Below are 9535 nucleotides of genomic sequence, written 5' to 3'. Positions count from 1 at the left end.
CAGAAGTTTCCATGTGCCAATAAGTAATCCTTCATTCTTGCCTACCTCCATTCCATGCCTCCCCTCGACCTCCACCCATCATTGGTGAGCTTTTTGCCACTATGGATTAGTTTTAATTTTCTGTAGTTTTTTTTTTAAATAAATTTATTATATTTATTTGTTTATTTTTGGCTGCGTTGGGTCTTCATTGCTGTGTGTGGGCTTGTCTCTAGTTGTGGCGAGTGGGGGCTTCTCTTCATTGCAGTTCGTGGGCTCCTCATTGCAGTGGCTTCTCTTAGGGAGAACAGGCTCTAGGCACCCGGGCTCCAGTAGTTGTGGCTCGCGGGCTCTACAGCGCAGGCTCAGTAGTTGTGGCGCAGGGGCTTTGTTGCTCCGCGGCATGTGGCATCTTCACGGACCAGGGCTCGAACCCGTGTCCCCTGCGTTGGCAGGTGGATTCTTAACCACTGTGCCACCAGAGAAGTCCCTAATTTTCTATAGTTTTTATACAAATGTAACCAAACAGTATACACTTTTTTTTTTGTCTGGCTTCTTTCACTCAGTATAATTATTTGAGATACATTCATGTTGTAGTATGTTATAATAATTCCTGTTTTTATGTGTAGTATTTCCTTGCATGATTATATTACAATATGTTTATCTCTTCACTTGTTGATAGAAAGTTTAGTTGTTTCCATTTTGGGCTATTATAAATGATGGTGCTATGAACATCCGTGTACAAGTCTTTGTACAGCATATGCTTTCATTTCTGTCAGGTAAATGCTGAGGAGTGGAATGGCTGCATTATATGCACTACAAGCACTCAGCTTCCTGAGACCATCCACACTGCATGGCTCTTGGCCACCTTCTCCCATTTTCAAAGTCACCAAAGACAGGTGTAGTCCCTTTCATGCTTTGAATCACTCCAGCTTCTTCCATTGCCACACTGGCCTCATACAGATAATCCAGGGCAATCTCAATAAAGTATGTGACCTCCATTTCATCTGCAGAGATCCTTTGTCACCTAACACAACAGATTCTTAGATTCCAGGGATTAGGGCATGAACATCTTTGTAGGAATGGGAGGGGTGAGGGGTATTGTTCTGTTTGCCACACACAGTTAACAGAATAGACTTTAAATCATTTTACTTTTGTTTGGGCATCTATAACCACAGAAACAGAAGTAACTAGCCAATTCTTTCATATGAGCAGCTTGCTGTACTGATGAGCAAAGAAGAAAACAATGTCACATGAACAATCAGATCACCCGGAAGTCAAGGTGACAGTGCATGTGTATCAACACAGCTGTGCTATTTACACAGTGTCTCTTGAATCTGTTAGGGAAATCAAAGACCCCAACATTGTCTATCTGGCTATTTTACTGGTGCTTTCTAAAAACCTCATAACTACTTTTTGACACTATAGGACTGTGTACAAGTTTATAGTATACAATCCTACTTGTTGCTGCTCTGCTCTGTAGAATGTTAGAAGTGAAAACAAAAAAATATGTATCTACACATGGTGGTTATTTGTGGGAGAGCAACGTACAGTTTCTTTCTTTTTTTTTTTTTTTGCTTCCAACTGTGTTAGTCTTTTTGTATTCTTTTGGTAATCTCTTCCAGAGTTAACTACTTCCATTTGTAGGTGATGAAATGTGTAAGAAATCCACTTCAAATGCTGGCACTGCTATGAGCATGGTCTTTCCCTTTACTTCAACTCAATTACTTTTGATTCTTATTTGTATTCCAAGTGCCAGAAGTGGTTTTCACTGTAGAAGTTATCTGAAGATGGTCTTATGCTTTCTAGTAGTTGTCTACAACCAGGCTCTAGCTTCTCCAGGAAGGCTACACAGGATGGATTTAGATATTACATATTAAACTAAGAGGCTTTCTCTCAAATGAGTTTAAATGCATTTTATTTTTAGACAACCTACGTGACATACCATTTTTCTCAAAAACAATGCTTCCACTCCAAATAAATCAACTGTTAAAATAAATGAAGAGCTCAAAATGACATCAGTCCCGTTTGTCTAAGTCCTGGTGTTGTGTGGATGGAAAGCTGCAGCCAGCCAGTTATGACGACAGGTGCTATAGATCCAAAGGAACAGCCAAATTTGTTAACATTTTTCCATTTTTAACCACCCTTAAAGAAAATCATATATGGGCTTACACCATCCTCACGGTAGTCTAGCAGAACAGACATGCTATCTGGATTCATATTTTCACCAATAAGGAGCTGACAGTTGTTGAAATTAGCAAGTATGTGCTTGATTTGTTCTGCAGCCCCTGTCATAAAACGTTTTACTCCTTCTGGTCTCTGTTCTTCAAGTTTCCCTTTGATTGACTTCATGTAATCTTTGATGTACTTCTGGTAAGCTTCTTCTGTGTAGCTGGTTTCCTGCAAGTGATGGTTCATGACAATATCGACACCAGTGATTTCTGTGCTTTCTGTACCTTCCTCCTCAGGGCCTTCAGCAGAGGCATTTCCACCAGTGAGCGAGTCATCACTGTTACCCTCTGTCCTACTGACCATCTTCCCCTCCACCTCCAGACACAGCCCTTTGGCGACCTGCCTGATCTTGTAGATGTCGGAGAGCACCTCAGCATGGCTGATGAGGTCCCGGTAGATGGAGCTGCCGGGAGCTCAGAGCAAGCGCGGTGCAGTCAGAGCGGCGCTGGGCCTGGGGCAGGGGCGGGGGCGAGGGAAAGGACGGAAACGCAACATGCAGTTTCTTTAACAGGTCAAGGATTATATACCACTTGAAAAGGCAAACTCATGATTACAATCAATCTGGAAAAATAGCTGTCACTATACATTTAAAGAAATTCTTTATAAGTACATAAATTTAGAGTATATTTGTATATGAATTAGCATAAAATTGAAGTTGTTTTGTTTACAATAAGGATAGAAAAATGCAGTGATACTTATTTAGAAAATCAACTCAATTAAAACATTTTTATCTAATAGTAGTCTAGCTGTTTTCTGGTTTTGTTTCCTATAGTTGAAGAAAATGTCATTTTGAATATTTGTGATTTTTTTTTTTTATAATTCTGATAACACACATTGAATAGTTTGTCTTTTCCAAGAGGCAGAATTCCCCAAATGCACTGGTTACCTGTTTGTACAAATGTGTGACATTTACTTATTTGTTTCTTACAAAATGGGATTTCTGGCTCATATTAAATTCCAAATCATCTTCCACTTGCATGCAACTTAGAATGATCTTAGCATGCTCCCAAAACAATCTGCACTCCGTGCAATCACTCAAAGTGAGCACTTGTGTTTATTCTCCTATTCAATTCTAGCTTTCCGTGCTGTTCGGATGTCCTTACATTGGTCCAGTTTTGAGTGAGGCAGAGTTGTGTTAGCTGGAGGCATATCTAGGGTTACTATGAATTGCAAATTAACTAATAGATTTTGAATTGCCATTTTTGGCCCAAAGATGCCAAGAAATCTGTATTTAGAGGATACATATTTGGGCAAGACTGAAAATATAATTAAGTTATTAAGACGGTGATCACCATGTCCGAGACTGAATACTTGTGATAGGTGGTGGAGGAGCTACTGCTGAAAAAATGTGCTTCCAGAAGAAAATGGTGAGATTGAGACTATTACCCAGAAAGATTTCTTTTCAGGATGACAGATACATTTTTTTAACTTCTGCAATGGAAGCTATATGGGAATTAGGGCATCAGCTTGGATCTATGACTCTGAGAGATCAGATGTTTCAGGAATTAAGTAAAATTAAAAAAATAAATCAAGTGCTGCACTTCTTACTAATTGATCTGTGGATATAATTAAAAGTGGTTGCTCCAATTATTGAAAGTGTTATTTGACCCTTTCTGCCATGAATAAGTTAGACGTTGTTGTGAGTACTTGTAAAGAAGGTGCATCATCATATATGAGCAGTTTGGGGGACATTCATTAATTGTTTCTTCAGTGAAATGTAGTTGAGACAGATACTGTGTATACTAACTTCTAGCAATACAAATTGAACAAGCTAGCCATGGAGATTGTAAAAGGATATTGACAATCATAATAAAGACTTTGTATCTATGAAAAGCAAGATTACTTCACAGTATAGAGAGATTTTGCTTGTTCATGATATTAGGGTATGGGGTTTCCGAGATTTCCAATGTCCATCTGCACTTTCAAGACAACTACTGAGTGTGAGAAAACAGAGCTAGAGGAGAGTCTATTCTTAATGTGGGCTAATCCCCTAATTAGTTACAAAATCATTTACTTAATCATTTCCAAGTAATAATTTACTGATATGTCAAAGAATTTTCAAATCATGTTATTAATGTCTTTTCTTTTCCCCATCATTTAAAATTTACCATTCTCCTCCAAGGTAATTATTTCATGCATGGTTTTCTAACAAGGGATTTTGATCTTAGAACTATGGGTCAAGCCTTATCTCTGTGGGAATAGAAGCTGGATAATCTAAGATGCTACTTGAATCTTTTTGGTGTCCTTTTTCTTTAGGTAAGGTGTTACCTGGAACAATGATGATAAAAATGTTGAGGTTTTACCTTAGGGCGCGTGTGACAGTGTGATCCTCAGAGGTACGATTTAGTTCTCTGATCTTGTCAATTGCTGCACCCCTCAAATTTGACTGTTTCCTCTACTCATGGGATAGCATTTCCCATTCATAGGTCAGTCAGTGTTATAAACTATTCCAAGCTTTTCCATTCAGCAAGCTAACAATAAGTATGGTTTAGCATGATTGGACATAGCAAAAATGAAATCCTAGAATCTGTTTTAAAAGGTAGAAGTCTAAGACTAGTTGTCAAGCTCTAAGATTCTAGAAGCAGTGTCATAACAGCAATTGATTTTGATAATACAATTTTCCCTCCAGAGTAACTGAAACTACTTTTAAGTAACACAGGAAAAAATGTTCCAGAACAAAGCCAAATTGAAAGCATAAAAGTTAACCAGGTGTCATAGACACCAGCAGAGAATTGAGCACAGAACAAATTTTTTTTTTTTTTTTAATCTACAGAAAGTTCTGCTTACTGCTCAATGCAAAGTTTGATAGAAAGTTGAATTGTACTTTTGTTTTAGAGCATCTTAAAAGCACATAGTATCCTGTAATGTCCTCCCAACTTTTGTTTCTAAACATACATAAATGTGACATTTTGGGAAAAAATAGATACCTTACTTAATATAGGGTATTTCTTTGCCATTTTATTTAAAACAGTGCAAAAGTCTTTGAACTGAGATTGCTAGTTTTATTCAACATTTTTACTCCCAGGTGTACTGTATTTCAAATGAGTTTTTCTTCTTGTTGATAAGTGTCCTGGCTTTTAGTTTGACCATTGAAATAGTGGGAAAGGTAGTCAATCAAAATGTACTTCTGTGCATTCAAATGAACCTTTTGGAAAAATGAACAAGACTGAAATCTTTAAAAGGTCCTAGTATGTTTACTAAGTGCAGGAGTGATTAATCTTTTTACACTTATGTTGGCAGCAGCCATAAAATGCACGCAATTAAAGTCTATAATGCCATATTTCTATGGCATATACTGGGAAGTTGTCCAAGAGATGATAGGATAAGATAAATTACAGTGTTTATCTTATCCTACACAGTGCCACAGTGTTCTGCAAATAAGAGTCCCTAATAAATGTGTTCAGCACAATACAATTTGGACATATTCAATGGTTTAGTCAAATGTTTGTAATAACTGTTTTTCTGCCCTGGGATTGTGTTAATTTCTAGAATAATGAGACACAATAATTCTTTTAAATGGACTTACTGATTCCAAATTTAAGTTAATAGACATCTTAATTGAGTTATTTTTTATTTTTTCACATATATGTATATTTAATTTTGCATTGAGAAATAAACATGCATTTTAAAAAGTTACAGAAAACATAACTAATATTTATAAAGTGTTCACTCATTTAACCACCACTGAGGTCAAGACATAACATTCTCAGTGCTCCAGAAACACATTTACGTACCCCTCCCCTATCACGACCCTCTTCCTCCTCCAAGATGATTAGTAACTTGTTAAGCAGAGTTTTAAATTTGGAGAACAGTGATGATTAAGACATTATCAGTAAGTGACAATATTTTTGCTGTTTTGTATAACAAGAAGGGCTATTATGTAACATTTTAAGTTAAAAGTTATTTGAAATTGTGTATGAAATAAAGGTTTTTATTTGGATGGTTACAGATACTTTTTCTTTTCTATCTATCCATTAAGTAATTTTTACAAAAACAACTAGCTGTTGTCCAATATGTATCCTGCTTTTATAGAATAATAGGATCCCCATATACCTGGCTTCCCTGAATATACTATACTTCCCAGGCTCCCTCACTTATGTCTGTGACCCTGTAATTAATTTTTGGCCAATGCGACACAAACAAATATTGTACAACAAATTTCTATGAAGGAGTAACCTTCTTTTTTCATGTCTGTTTCCCTGAAAGCTGGGATGCTATCATGGTGACTAACATTAGAGCAGTCACTTTGGACCACAAGGTGAAAGCTAGAGATTGAGGATGGCTGAGTAACAACATGGATTGGGTCAATGATGCTTGTGAAACTGCAATTGGAGCCCGATACTACCAAGTTTGTGAAAAGGAGAAACAATATTTATAACATTTGTAAGTCATTCTGTAACAGAGAGTTGAACTTAAAGCTAATGCAGTAACCAACACCTTTAAAACTGTATCATAATAAAGAGGTATTGGCATTACTTTCTAAGTGGCATTTTGTACATGGCAAGTACATTTCTTAATAATAAATATACACATTGGAAATGTTACATTAATGAGACAAAGTGAATTACCACATGTATTCTTGAAAATTATTTTTAACTCACTTTATTTTAACTAACAAAATTAATTATAACTGAGGAAGGATAAAATACAAGAATATATAAAAGATGCTTCTTTGGCATTTAGAGTAAACTATTTTCCTAAGTCAGGCAGAACTGTCACAGTTGTCAGCCTTGCAAGCATGGCTTTAAAATCCTAGATTGTAACTTAACACAAAAGATAGGCAGTATGAAAGTATATAAGGCACTGATAACGGAATAGAAAGACTGGCATAATGAAGAATGAACAGAAGGTAGAAGTGCCCCAAGGCATAAGTAACATTGTCAGTGCCAGAACAGGTGCTTTCAGGAATATGCCACAAGAATAATTCAATGTCCCTGGATATTTTCTCCTTTTGTAGCTTCAATTTATATTGGAATAGTTCTCTTTTTAGTTCTTTTTTCATATTTGAATTTCCATATTGAAATAATTTAATATGTACACAAAAGACTGTATACAAAGTAGGAACAGCACAAAGAATTCCCAAATGCACTTCATAATGCTTCTCAAATGTTAACAACGTTCATAATCACAGCACAGTAATAAAAACTGGGACATTAACATTGACATGAAAATATTCTTAACTCTACCAACCTTATTCAAAGATTAACATTCACCACAACAATGTGCTTTTTGTAGAGCAATATTCAACCCAGTCTCACACATCCCATTCAATCATTTCTTCTTAGTCTCCTTTGATCTAAAACAGTTTCTCACTCTTTTTTTTATGGTATTGAAGAGTTGAAGACTATTGACAAGGTATTTTATAGACTATTTCTCAGTGTCTGGTGTTTGTTCATAATTAAATTTAAGTTATGCACTTTTAACAAGAATACCACAAAAGGAATGCCATGACTTTCCTGGTGTTTTATATCAAGAAGTACACAATAATAGTAATACATTTTCTTACTGATGGTGTTAACATTGATCACTTGGTTAGGTGCTGTCTACGATATGAGAAACTTATGTTTTAATTTCTATTCCCAAAAGTGTTTAAACTGGTTCATCTCTATCTTTTTTCCTCCATAAATTATTTAAAATAAGATGGCTAACTGCTGAACATCAAGGTAAATTAACAGAGACTGGGTTTTCCTGGTAAATCTAGCAAACAGATAATGGAACCAAATATACGAAACATTCTTTTTTTTCATAAATGAGATAATAATGCAGCACTGTGGTTACTAAGAGAATGGATACAAATGAGGTAAGTCTTATGATTGCACCAGCTCTATACCTGGAAGAATTGTCAAGTTACTGTGCTTACTGAAATAAGACAGAAACTTGAGTTTGAAAAGGTGAAGAAGGCTCATGTTTTGGGATGTCATACACAAAAGGAGAGACTTTCACAGGGACATGGCTGTGGAGACCTGCAGAATGGTTCTTTCTTAAACTGTTAGTTGATACAGATCCACATGTCCATGAGAGAAAACAACCTGAGTTTCTGGAAAAATCTTCCAGATAAAGGCAGACAAAAAGAAAAAACAAAAACAAAACTGGAGCTTCAGGAGTCTGGGAATTACTTGTGTTCCCACTGATCAGAATAGGAAGATTTCAAGATTAACAAAAAATTGGACAGAATCCTCAGCATGGCATTACCTTACAAACGGGGCTAGATTAGTTCTGGACTCTTGGGTGCTCTAGACCTGCTCTAAAAACACTTAAAGCAAGCTTTAGAAGGATACAGCTGACTACAAGTAACTTAATGTATGTTACAACAAATCAGCATGAAAGGATAACAAAAATATAAAAACTAAGAACATAAATACACAATGCCCACCCAAAAAGAAATTATAAGGCAAGCAAAAAAGCAGGAAAATATAACTCCAAATCAGGTGAAAAATCAATCTATAGAATAAACTGAGAAGTGACAAAGGTAATGGAACTAGTGGACAACAGAAGCTAAAAGAGCTATTATGAATGCTTCATATGATCCATAAGAAGGAAAAAATGTGAATTTTGAGGAGAGAAACACAACACTTGATAACAATATTAACATATTAGGACATTCATAAGATCAGCAAACTGGAAGACATAACAACAGAAACTTCCAAAATGAAGTGCAGAGAGGACAAAACCTGAAGAAAATAAGAGCTGGATTAACTGATAGCAAATGGTTTAGCATATAAGTAATTGGACACAAAGAAAGAGAGGAGAAAGGTACTGGAAGATATAATGATTGAAAATTATTAAATTTAATGAAAAATATAAATTTGCTTGTCAAAGAATCTCAATGAACACCAAGTAAAATAAATCTAAAGAAAACCACACCATGAAAAGTAGTGATAACGAGAAAATCTTAAAGCTTTAAGAGAAAAAAAAGGCACAATACTTTTAAAGATGTGTTAAAGCAGATTCTTATCAGAAACAGTGCAAACTAGGATAGTGGAGGAAAAATTTTGTTTTAACTGTCAACCTAGAATTTTTATCCAGTGAATTATTGTTCAAAAGTGAAGGTAGAAAAAAATACTTTATTTAGAGCAACAAAAACTAAGAAATTATTTTCAGAAGATATACATTAGAAAGACATAAAAATCTCTAAGTAGAAAGGGCATGATGCCAAATGGAAATTTGGGGTTACACAGATGAATGAAGAGCATCAGAAATGGTAAATACACAGTATAAGCAATGTAATTCGTCTTATTTTTAATCTATTTGAAAGATAATTGACATAAATATAACAATCCTATATATGAGTGCAGCTAATAATAAAGCTTCAAAATGCACAAAGAAA

The 9535-nt window shown here is 35.5% G+C and overlaps 1 pseudogene across 1 annotated transcript; it reads right to left on the bottom strand.

Annotated features, from left to right (window-relative positions):
• Positions 1-1981: 1981 nt before the first annotated feature.
• On the bottom strand, positions 1982-8057 carry LOC309628944 (translationally-controlled tumor protein pseudogene; annotated as a pseudogene). The gene has a single exon. The product of its transcript is annotated as a translationally-controlled tumor protein pseudogene (transcript).
• Between the last annotated feature and the right edge of the window lie 1478 nt (positions 8058-9535).

Source organism: Balaenoptera borealis (genome assembly GCF_965194805.1).
Source record: "Balaenoptera borealis genome assembly, chromosome: 5".
NCBI classification, from domain to species: domain Eukaryota; kingdom Metazoa; phylum Chordata; class Mammalia; order Artiodactyla; family Balaenopteridae; genus Balaenoptera; species Balaenoptera borealis.
This window is presented reverse-complemented; position numbering and strand designations above follow the sequence as displayed.